The sequence below is a fragment of the Micromys minutus genome (genome assembly GCF_963924665.1).
Source record: "Micromys minutus genome assembly, chromosome: 18".
NCBI lineage: Eukaryota > Metazoa > Chordata > Mammalia > Rodentia > Muridae > Micromys > Micromys minutus.
In genome coordinates, this window is record NC_137953.1 from 41,493,001 (window position 1) to 41,504,080 (window position 11,080).

General features: G+C 42.5%; 1 pseudogene across 1 annotated transcript; it reads right to left on the reverse strand.

The window, feature by feature from the left end:
• Window positions 1–8,783: 8,783 nt before the first annotated feature.
• Window positions 8,784–9,773, reverse strand: LOC308432645 (small ribosomal subunit protein eS19-like; annotated as a pseudogene). Its single transcript has 2 exons — window positions 9,769–9,773; window positions 8,784–9,306 (listed from the first exon to the last, which is right to left on the reverse strand). The product of its transcript is annotated as a small ribosomal subunit protein eS19-like (transcript).
• Window positions 9,774–11,080: the final 1,307 nt, after the last annotated feature.

The following is an 11,080-nucleotide window of genomic DNA, read 5'->3' on the forward strand; positions in this document are numbered from 1 at the left end:
CCTCCTAAGTACTGTGATTATAGGCGTGTGCCACTGCGCCCAGTTTAGTGAACAAATCTCAACCAAAACGTATTCTTTGTGAACCTAACCTTTCCCCTGGTTTCTTTTTTCTTTTTTCTTTTTTTTTTTTTCTTGGTGGGAGTACATTGTAACTGTTTTTAGACACATCAGAAGAGGGCATCTGACCCCATTATAGATGGTTGTGAGCCACCATGTGGTTGCTGGGAATTAAACTCAGAACCTCTGGAAGAGCAGTCAGTGCTCTTAACACTGAGCCATCTCTCCAGCCCTCCCCCCTGGTTTCTAACAAGTTTGGTGAGGATGTTACATATCTTCACATTATAACACAGGTAGCTTTGTTTTGCTGGTCACTACTTGGTATAACTTACTATTCCCTAAGTCAGTTTGTTGGTAAATCTTGGATAAGGTTAATTTATCATGTCCAGTCTTTCCTGTATCAGTCCATACAGCTGTAAACCCTCACACTCCTCTAAGACACTGGTAAAGTTGCTGGTTCACTAAGCTTGGTTGGAACAAGTCTCTTGTCAGTGTCCTGGCTGCAGTGAGTATATGGCTGGTTATGTCTTTGCAGTAAGGAAACATACAATAGAGGAGATGAGGTTCACAGTCATTCTCAGCTATAGAGTGATTTAAAGTCTAGTCCTGAGACACCATGAAAGCTCTCTTCCATGCCTACCAACAAAAGGAACAACACAAATAAAAAGCAAAGAGGAAAGGAAGAAGAGGGTGTGGCTCAAGAGAAGACACAGGTTAAGAGAGGGTACTGTTCTTGTGTGTGGTGGGTTTGGTTCCCAGCACCACATCCAGTGGCCTATAATTCCAGTTCCAGCGGACCCGGTGCCCTCTGGCCTCCTCAAACACCGGAAGGAGTATGGTGCATGTTGTTGACTCACAAGCTAACACACATACACACAGATACAATAAAATCTTTTTTGCTTTTCCCTTCTTTTTTTGAGAGAGGGTATCTTTGGGTAGCACTGGCTGCCCTGGAACTCACTCTGCAGTCCCAGTTGGCCTCAAGCTCAGAGATGTACTTGGTTCCCAAGTGCTGGGATTAAAGGTGTCTGCTTCAAGCCTACCCTTCCTTCTATCCCTGTCCCTCCTGGGTAAAACTAAATCTTAAAAATAAATAAATACTCAGCAGTAGAGTATCTTAGCATACGAAGCCAGTCTTATCTCTAGGACCAAAGGAGAAGAAACAGGAACCACAGAACAGGATAAGAGCTCAGTTTAGACCAGTCTGCGGTGCTATGTGTGTGAGAGATGAGGAGCAGGGTAGATCCAGACAAAAAGCCTGCTGGAAAGACCGAAAGCATGCTCACCGCTAGGCATGGGCAAAGTGAAATGTTATTAAGAGAAATTAAGGGAAAATGAAACTCGTTAAGTTTGGGAGGGGATCATGAAGCTAATACACACAGAAGCTTTTTCATTGGCTGCTTATTGGGTAAGCACTTGGCTGTTCAACAGTGACAACCTGAGTTGGATTCCCGGAATCTTCACAAAGGTGAAAGGAGAAAACAGACTACAAAATTGTTCTCTGAACCCACACAGGCACCATGGCAAGCCCTCCCCCCATAATTATGTACACCAATAATAAATAGTCTAATAATAAGTAGATCTTAACTTAAATGGATCGTTCTTAGGGCTAGGCAAAGACTGAAGTAACAGCATGAGACTGGTTCTTTGGACATGTTCTGGGCTGAGCCAATTATACATTCTTCCCATATACCCCTGCCCCTGCCCAGCCAGAGGGATGACCACATGCTGGTCATATGATGTGCACTGCCTGTTCTGTTAAGTCTTTCTGAGAGCACATTCACAGACATAGTCAAAGGTGTGTTTTCACGGTGACTCTGAATATCATCAAGCTGATGGTGAAAATCAACCACCGCACTGATTTTTTTTATCATTTCTCTTTAAAAATTAATTGCAGAAACCTAATGTTTAATTTTTACTCTGGAAAAATAGGTCCATGGAGCTGAGCCCTGCATCTTTGTCCAAAAATTTTAAACTTGCCTACATAAACTTGAAGCCTTAGTAAAGTTTAAATGTAAAACTAAATGATACCAGGGTTTGTTGTTGCTTTCTGCTTTTGAGACAGGGTTTCACTGTATAGTCCTGGTTGTCCTGGCCCTTACTAGGTAGATCAAGCTGGTCTTGAACTCACAGAGACCCATTGCCTTTGTCTATTAAGTGATGGTGTTCTGGATAGTTTTATGTTAATTTGACATATGTTATAGTCACCTGAGATGAAGAAACCTTGATTGAGAAAAATGCCTCTATAAGACTGGGCTGTAGAAAAACCTACAGAGCATTTTCTTAATTGGTGATTGATGTGTGAGGACCCAACTCTTTGTGGGTGGTGCCATCTCTGGGCTGGTGGTCCTGGGTTTTACAAGAAAGCAGACTGAGCAAGCCATGAGGAGCCAGCCAGTAAGCAGCACCCCTCCAGGGCCTCTGCATCAGTTCCTACCTCCAAGTTCCTGCACTGACTTCCTTCAGTGATGGACAGTGATGTAAAAGCATAAGCAGATAATTTTTTCCTCTCCGAAATGCTTTTGGTCATGGTGTTTTGTCATAGCAATAGAAACCCTAATTAGGACAACTGAGATTGAAGACATGCCTGATTTCAGGTTCCTTCCTCCTGTGTGTGTGTCTTAGTCATGGACCTGTAAGTCTCAATTGAGGGATTGCCCAGATCATATTGGCCTGAAGATATGACTGGAGTGTGTGTATTTGGGGCTGTCCTGATTATAAATTGACAATTTGAGAATTGTCACTGTGGACCATGACATCCTTAGGGAGATGGGCCAAGCTGTACAGGAAAGACAGCTAAGCAGGAGGCTGGGAGCCAGCTAGATATCAAGTAGTATTCATCCCTAATTTTTGTTTTCGGGTTTCTACCCTGACTTTCCTTCATGATATAACTTATAGGCTATAAGCTATAATAAACCCTTTGTTCCCAAGAATAAAGGACAGACAGAAAGAGTGATATGTCCCCAAGGAATTCCATGGGTGCATTATTTAGGATTTTCTTGCTGTGAAGAGGCACTCTTATAAAGGCAAACATTTAATTGGGACTGGGTCACAGTGTCAGAGGTTTAGTCCATAGTCATCATGGTGGAAAACATGGCGGCATGCACGTGGACTTGGTGCTGGAGGAGCCAAGAGTTCCACCTTTTGATCAACAGGAAGCAGAAGGGGATTGGCTTCTGCAGGCAGCCACGTGGAGGCGCTCTTCCACACTGGATGAAGCCTGAGCGTAGAGATCTCAAAACCTACTCTCACGGGGTGACTGTCTTCTTCCAACAAGGCCACACCTCCTGATAGTTCATTGTGGGCCAAGCATTTAAACACATGAGTACATGGGGGCCAAATCTATTCAAACTACCACAATGGGTCTAGCTGACTTCAAGTGCCATTTTGTGGTAGTCACTGGTCATTATGAGCTTTTCTACAGAGTCTGAGAAAATAAAAAATGTCTTTTAAACCCTATGTAACCAGTTTGTGCTGATCGACGAGACCAAAAGTATTGTTGGTGTATCCTGAAACATCCCTGCATCTTCACTGGCCATTTTGGGGAGGAAGGTGCTGGGATTTTGTCAATGCAAGAACCATCATATCTTTCATCATAAACAAAGTAAAAGATAGTCTACGCTGGAGCAATTCTGAGTGATTGTGGGACAGAAACATAGATTTCAATCACCCTGAATCCCATGACCTAAAATGAAACAAATTCATGCAGTTTTATGTTTTTACAGTACAAAGACAGTCATAAATCAAGGCACATTTAAAATATACTGGTGGGTCCGTTAGAGAGTGTTTCAGGAAGATGGAGGAGAGCTTTTCTATAGACATAAGATGCTGTCTGATGGTGGTCTTAGATTTGAGGTTGGTGGAAGCTAGTGAATCTGTTAGTTAATAGATCCCAAAGGTTTTAAATTTGTCAGTCACAAGATATTAGCTCCAACCGAGAGGTGGTCACAGAGTAGCTGTGGCCACAGGGACACTTGTGCTTGCTCTGGATGGGACTTCTGTTCAAGTATGGAAAATGAACGAGGCTCTGTGCATGGTTGAGGACATGGAAGCCAGAGTGGAGGCTTTCACTCTGGGGAACAGTGAGACCCAGGCGAGTATGGCTGGAAATGACAACACTGGGCTCTCTGGTGAAAGGCTGGACTGTGAGCTGTAGATCTGGCCCAGGACTTCCAAATGATGTTATGGTCACTAGACACAGGCACACTGCTTTCTACATAGTTTTTTTTTTTTTTTTTTTTTTTTTTAAAGAATTGGTACCAAAATGGACTCACCAAAGTAAGTGGAGCCAGGAACCAGGTCATGGTTAACCTATGATAAAATGGCCAGCAAAGCAAAGCAAAGCAAATCACCCAAATTATTACAAAGATTCTTTATAAACCATTACCTTGCACAATGGTCACCGTTGTTACACAGTGAGGTTACCTAATAAGCCATGGATGACACCCAAGGTACTGACTGACCTTTGTAGTGAGAGATAATTGATTTTAGACAACTTATGCAATCCTCTGTATTTGTCCTTAGAAAAGCTCTGTGTTGTTACACCCCCTCCCCATGCCTATGACAGCTCTGGGTCACCATTGGGTATATATTCTAGATTTGTTGATTTCTGTTCATTTCAGAACAGAATCCCCCGCCTCTGTCTTTCTATAAGTACTTTTAAAAAAATGTTGATGATACATAGAGACCCTACACCTCGGAAAAATATTGGTAACTAATGAAGTATGTGTGTGTGTGTGTGTGTGTGTGTGTGTGTGTGTGTGTGTGTGTCTGTCTGTCTGTCTGTCTGTCTGTCTGTCTTTCTCTGTGTGTGTGTGTGTGTGTGAGTATGTGTGTGTGTGTGTGTGTGTGTGAGAAAGAGAGAGAGAGAGAGAGAGAGGAGGGAGAGAGAGAGAGAGAGAGAGAGAGAGAGAGAGAGAGAGAGAGAGAGAGAGAGAGAGAGAATGTGGGTATGTATACATGATTGATTGCTGGTTCCTATAGAGGACCAAAGTATTAAGTTATTCCTGAAGCTGACATTACAGACAGCTGTGAGTCACCTAATGCAAGTTCTGAGAATGAAATGGAACCCTCTGGTAGAGCAGTGTATGCTCTAAACTGTGAGCTATCTTTCCAGCCCTTCTTAACAGACTTTCCAACCTTGGCCTCAACTTTGGGGATAATAAAGCTTCAGTTTTTTCTGGTTTTGTTTTGTTTTAACTGATGGCCTTGAGCCTAATCTTAGAACCTTGAACATGTCACAAAGGCGTGAGGTATGAAGTCACCAGGAGAACTTCAGCCCTCTGGTAACTTTATCTTCTGAAGGAGAGTACCACTCTATGGCTCAGTGTCCTTGAGGCCACAGATAGGTCCTTCCTACATCAGAAACTAAGTCTCCAGGGGCATTTTCCCAAGTGGTCATTATCGAAGACCTTGACTTCTTTATCACATCATTCATACTGTGGCTTTGCTACCTGCCCCTAGCCTGCTTTGTGGATTTTTCCAGAACATCATGGGAAGAAATATCCCAAAATGAAGACCTCTCTACTGTGAGTTGGGTAGGAAAAGGGCTATCTTACTTCCAAAATATGTTACCCACTTCAGAAATATTTATAAAATCTTTAAAATCCACAAGGCAGAACCCATTGTCTGCTATTGACCTTTGGTATTGCCCACTCCGATCTCTTCTCAGAGTCTTTGGATTAAGTAATCTTCTGTTTAAACTGTTTCTGTCTCTGGGTTGAATTTCCTTTGAGAAGACAAGGACTATGAGACCACTCTAACAAGATTGTAGCATTCCCTTCTTATGCAGAATGAAGAGGAAGAGTGTGATCTTGGGGATAGCAACTCTTGCCGACCCACCTGCTGGCATCTTGCTATTGGGCTTTTAGATTTCTTGGTTATTTTAAAACTAGTAACCAGGCTCAGTTATTTTGCCATAGCAATAGAAAGCTGCCTAAGGATGTGGACTGGTATGGTAATTAACAGGACCAGGCCTGATTTTAGGGTAAAAAGGCCATAAGGTACCAACTTCAAAAACAGATCCTAAGTTCTAGAAACTAGGCCATAAGACACCAGCTCTAGGGACAGACCATAAAATCCAGAACAACATCATAAAACTCTTTGTCAAAGAGCAGCCTGGGGATAACTACAAAAATGGAGGAATATCTTATCTCAGAATGAGCCATCTATATTGGACAGCCCCATTTCATCCTATGGTTAAATGTCCATGACATAGGAATGCAGACCACTGACCACCTGGGACCCACCAGTACCCACCAGTAAAATTCTAGATTACTCAGTCCCTCTAGGGAGTTCTCCTGGTTCCCTTTAAGAAGGCCTGCATGGTTCAGCATTTTGGAGAATAGCTGACCTTCAAGTGCTGGTTGTTTCTGCAGAATAAATGATGTTTATCTTTGCATGCTATCTGAGTCTGGGGTCTTCCTTCAGCAATGTTTGGGTTCTTACATAATTAAAGCATAGGATAATTTTTTTTTTTTACTGACTCACTCTGCAGATGAAGTGATTTTCTTCCTGGGAAAAATAAATCACTGAAAAAAAAATCAGGAAGGGCTTGCCCAAGTATGCACTAAAGGACCCTAGGGGCTTTTGCCAGCCTTACACCCACTGCCTCAGGTCAAGACTAGGCCAAGTTCCATTCTCCACCCACAGTTCTCGGGAGGAGCAGGAACATTCTTGACAAACCATAGAATGTACTGACTGATAGTCACCTGACCCTTTGGTCCCAGATAGAGTTTGAATGCATGTCACATGCTTGCTAGCCAATAGATTCAAAGGTCAATATGCTTAGCCAATAAATTTAAACTGTAACCTTGCTGATGTAACCTGCACCCCTAAAAAGTATGAGAACTTTTTGTTATAGCCATTCAAGGTCACCTTCTAGTCACTTGCCACAAGGGGCTGATTGAGGGTCAACTTTGACACTCCAGAAAAAAAGCCCCTTGTGTTTCCATCAAACTCCATTCTCATGTCTCACTTGGGGGGGGGGGGGTCTCCTGGTAGTTAAAACTCACTTTGAGTCTTACAGCATAAGGTTATGAGCTTGATTCCTTTCACTACCAGTGGGGTTAGGGGACGGAGTGACAAGAAACCTATGAGGAAAGATCCATATCTGTCTTCTGAGCCCAATTTAAGTCAGATTCAACAAGCTCCCCCAAAGTGTTTATTTAGCAGGTTTAGTACTGAGAAGGTTGTAAGAGACTGATCTCAGAACTAAGGCTTTGCAGGAACAGCTGGCACAGTATTAAGGTTAATTAAATTACATGTCACTATCAGTGTTTGAGTCTGTCCCAAACTCAGAGATGATAAGTATACTGAATATATATTTTACTAGCTATATTCTTGGCTGTTTCCTTTGAAAAGACTTTTCCTACAGTTTTGGTCTGTTTCTATTTCTTGAATTTCTCATTTAAGTCCTTTGTCCATGACAAAAACATCTTGTGGGGCTGGAGAGATAGTTTAACAGTTATTGTACTCACTTCTCTGGAAAAGATCCCAGCGCTTTGTTTCCAGCACCAACCCAGAACCCACAGCATCTTATAACTCCAGGCTCAGGGGAACTAGAGACTTAACAGTCTTTTTATTATCAATAACTTAATAATGTTATATTATCAAACTCATACAGGGCACGAAGGCAATGAAAAATAGAAAAATTGAGTTTCCTTCAAGGGGTAGATTTTAGTCACATCGTATGTGTTTTTTAAGATATTTTAATGAGATTTTAAAATATAAATATTTGGGTCATCAAGATGGCTCAGTGGCTTAAAGCACTCAAAGCCAAGCCTGGTAACCTGAGTTTGATCTCCAGAATACACACTGTGGAAGGAAACAACTGGCTTTTCTATGCATTGTCCTCTGACCTCTAAATGTTTGAATTTCCCCATAACACAAGTAGATCAAATCAAATAATTTTAAATTTATATTAAAATACTAAAATTTATTTACATGATAAATTATATTAAGTAATTTAAAAAAGACAAATATGTGGGCTTTGCTTAAAAGTTTCCACATTCCACTGTTCTCCCTTTGTGTTTGCTTTGGTTTCTTCACAGTAGAGAGCAGCCTGCTGTTTGAATGAGTCTTGATTTATTTTACCAATTCCCCTATTTATGGATATGTAGTTTTCTCTCCTTTTCTTTCTTCTTTTATGTCTATCTGTCTGTCTTTTTATTGTCATTAAAAATTCTATTAAGCCTTATATGCATGCAGGATTTATATTTATATCCCTGAGTATAAGGTTAATTCCTGGAAATTTCTGATGTTCACAAAAGTAACGTGAACTTAAAATTTTGATAAACAAGAGCTAGGTGAGGTGGCACATGTTTGTAAGTCCAGCAAGTGAGAGATGTTGTCGCTCAGGGAATCCAGAAGTTCAAAAGTCATCCTCACCTACTTATCAAATAGATAGCTGCATGAAGTCATTATTTTGGGCTAACATGCCACAGAGCAGAATAAAAGTCAAAAGTGGAGGATCTCATGCTGCAGTTCCATGTTCCTAAGCCAAAACTAAGCTGTCACCTGGCTTCCCAAAATGTTAGAAACAAAACTAGTCAGCATTACTTAAGGGTCTCTGGTTCAGCCTTTCTTACAAATGAGCAACCACAATTTTCCCGTGCGTTGTTTTTCTCTTATTTTGTCTCTTGCTCTTGCTTTACAAGAAAAGTGACTTTGAAATAAACTGTTGTTGTGTGCTGCTTTTTTATTTTTTTAATGAATGAGGTAATTTATTAACCATGCCAAGGTTTCTTGTTGGCAGCGACCACCTGGCCAGCAATCCGGTCCAGATCTCTCTGTCCCTGAGCTGTTAGCTTGAGATCCCCATCTTGGTCCTTTTCTTCCATTTTCAGCCCTTCCTGGGCTTGGAGGACCAGGCAGGCCACACTCCTGGATCCTCTATTGAAGTGGCCGCCCTTCATAAATCTTAGTCATGCAACCAACCCCTGCACCACCATGGAGGTACAGGTGCAGTCTGTGGGTGCAGTCCATGTTTAGAACCAGTTTTCATCTTATGGGGCAAATACTTTATGTTTGGCCAACTTGACTGTGTCCATCCATTCAGGGGCTTTCAGCTTCCTGGACTGTTTGAGGAAGGCTGCCAGAGCTCTGATGACCTCCTGATGGTTAACGTCTTTTACAGTAACCCCAGGCACCACGAGTATTGCTTTTTTTTCTTTTTTCTTTTTCAGCTCTCTTCTGCTCAGCTCATTGGTACACTTTAACTGTGCTTTATGAATGAAGTGATCCTTCACTCTACAGTTGTAAAATAAAGCCAGTGACTGTGCTTAAATTAAATTGCTGTACCTTGGGGCAGAAGACATGCAGAGGCCACTGACCACCACCACACAGATCAGGTAGGGTAGAAGATACACAGAGGTCCAAGTGCTACCATGATAGGCAAGTAAGTGGTGGAGTGATGAGAGAGAAAGAACTAGAACAGTGTGTACACATGAAGAGAAGGAGAACTGGTGACTTGAGGGTGCTGAGGAACAACCTGATGTGAGAAGCCTGCACTGCTGCCTGCAGCCATGCTGAGGTTCCAGCCTATGCTGCTACCGAGAATGGAATCTGGGCCCATGGCCTTACAGCAGCAGGGGTAAGTGATGACGTCCTCTGCCCTTGTCACCACCAAAGGCCATGTGGATGTCTGAGGGCTGCACAGAGCTGGCCCTGCCCCTCACCAGCTGCAGCACTTTGGAGAGCAGAGGTACTCACCTCATCTGGGCAGCATGATAAAGTTGGCTCTGGTGATGTGGGCATGGGAAAGCCAGCCCCAAGGGCAAGAGATTGGGAAAAGCTGGCCCTGCCCCTTGCTGGTGGTGACACTCAGGTAAGTTGGCCCCACCTCTCCCTGGGACAGTGCTAGAGAGCTGACCCTGATGGAATGGGTACAGGAGAGCTGCCAGACTGACCAGTTTGGCTACAGATCCAGGGCTTTGGGTTGGCCCACTGAAGTGGAAACTTAAGGATTCTTGGGAGAGTCAGTTGTGTTGGATAGCATTCCACTGGAACACACACGAGAAGGAGTGTTTTCCTGGAGTAGACACAGATGAAAGGTTAAGGCAGACTCGTGAAGGAACGTTTCACTGAAGCAGACACAAGTGAAAGGATGTTCTCTGGAGCAAGCTCATGAAAGGACATGTGGTGAAGGATACTTTGCTAATGATACAAATGTATTGGTCCACCATACATTGTGTAGTTGAGCTTCATTTGTCTGTCATCATAGAGAGAAACACATTAAAAAGAGAGAAAAAAAAGAAAGAAGAGATAATAAAATAGTAAAATATCCATAAGAAGACAAGAGAGAGAAAAGAAAGAAGAACCCTGACATGACATTATGACACAGGAACCTCCATTAAGTCTATTTTTCTGTTGACCATCTATAGCTAGACATGGGGCCTATTCTTAAGAGTAGTTTATTTTCCCAGTGATACTCCCTTGGACAAAACTAAATTTTAATTTCTAAGTGGTTGGTTGTTGGAGAGAGCTTCTGGGGCATGTGTCTACTTCTCCTTTCAGCTCTAGGACCCCGTCTGGTGCAGACCAGTGCAGGCCCTGTACCAGAACCTCAGTCTCTGTGAGGTCATATGTTTATTGTTCCTGCTGAGTCTAGAGGGCCCTGTTACTCAGGTGTCCTCCATCCCCTTTTGATCTTAAATTCTTTTGGCCTTTCTTCCACGGTGGTCTCTAAGACTTGAGGGGAGGAAGTGATGGAGATATCCCAGTTTGCACTGAGTGTTCCAAAGTGCCTCACCCTTTGCATATTGTTTGATTGTGGGATGCTGTATTTGTTCCCAGTGACTTCAGGAGGAAGCTTCTCTGATGATGAATAAGCAAGACACTGATCTATGAGCACAGTAGAATGCCATCAGGAGTCATTTTATTGCTATGTTTCCTTAGTGAATAATATTTGGTTTTTCTCTAGGTCCCTGGCATATCTAGTCTCAGATTCTTGGTCCTCTAAGCAGTGTCCAGTATGGGGCCCATTTATTTCTTTTTACTTACAGGTCTTTCTTGTATATATCAT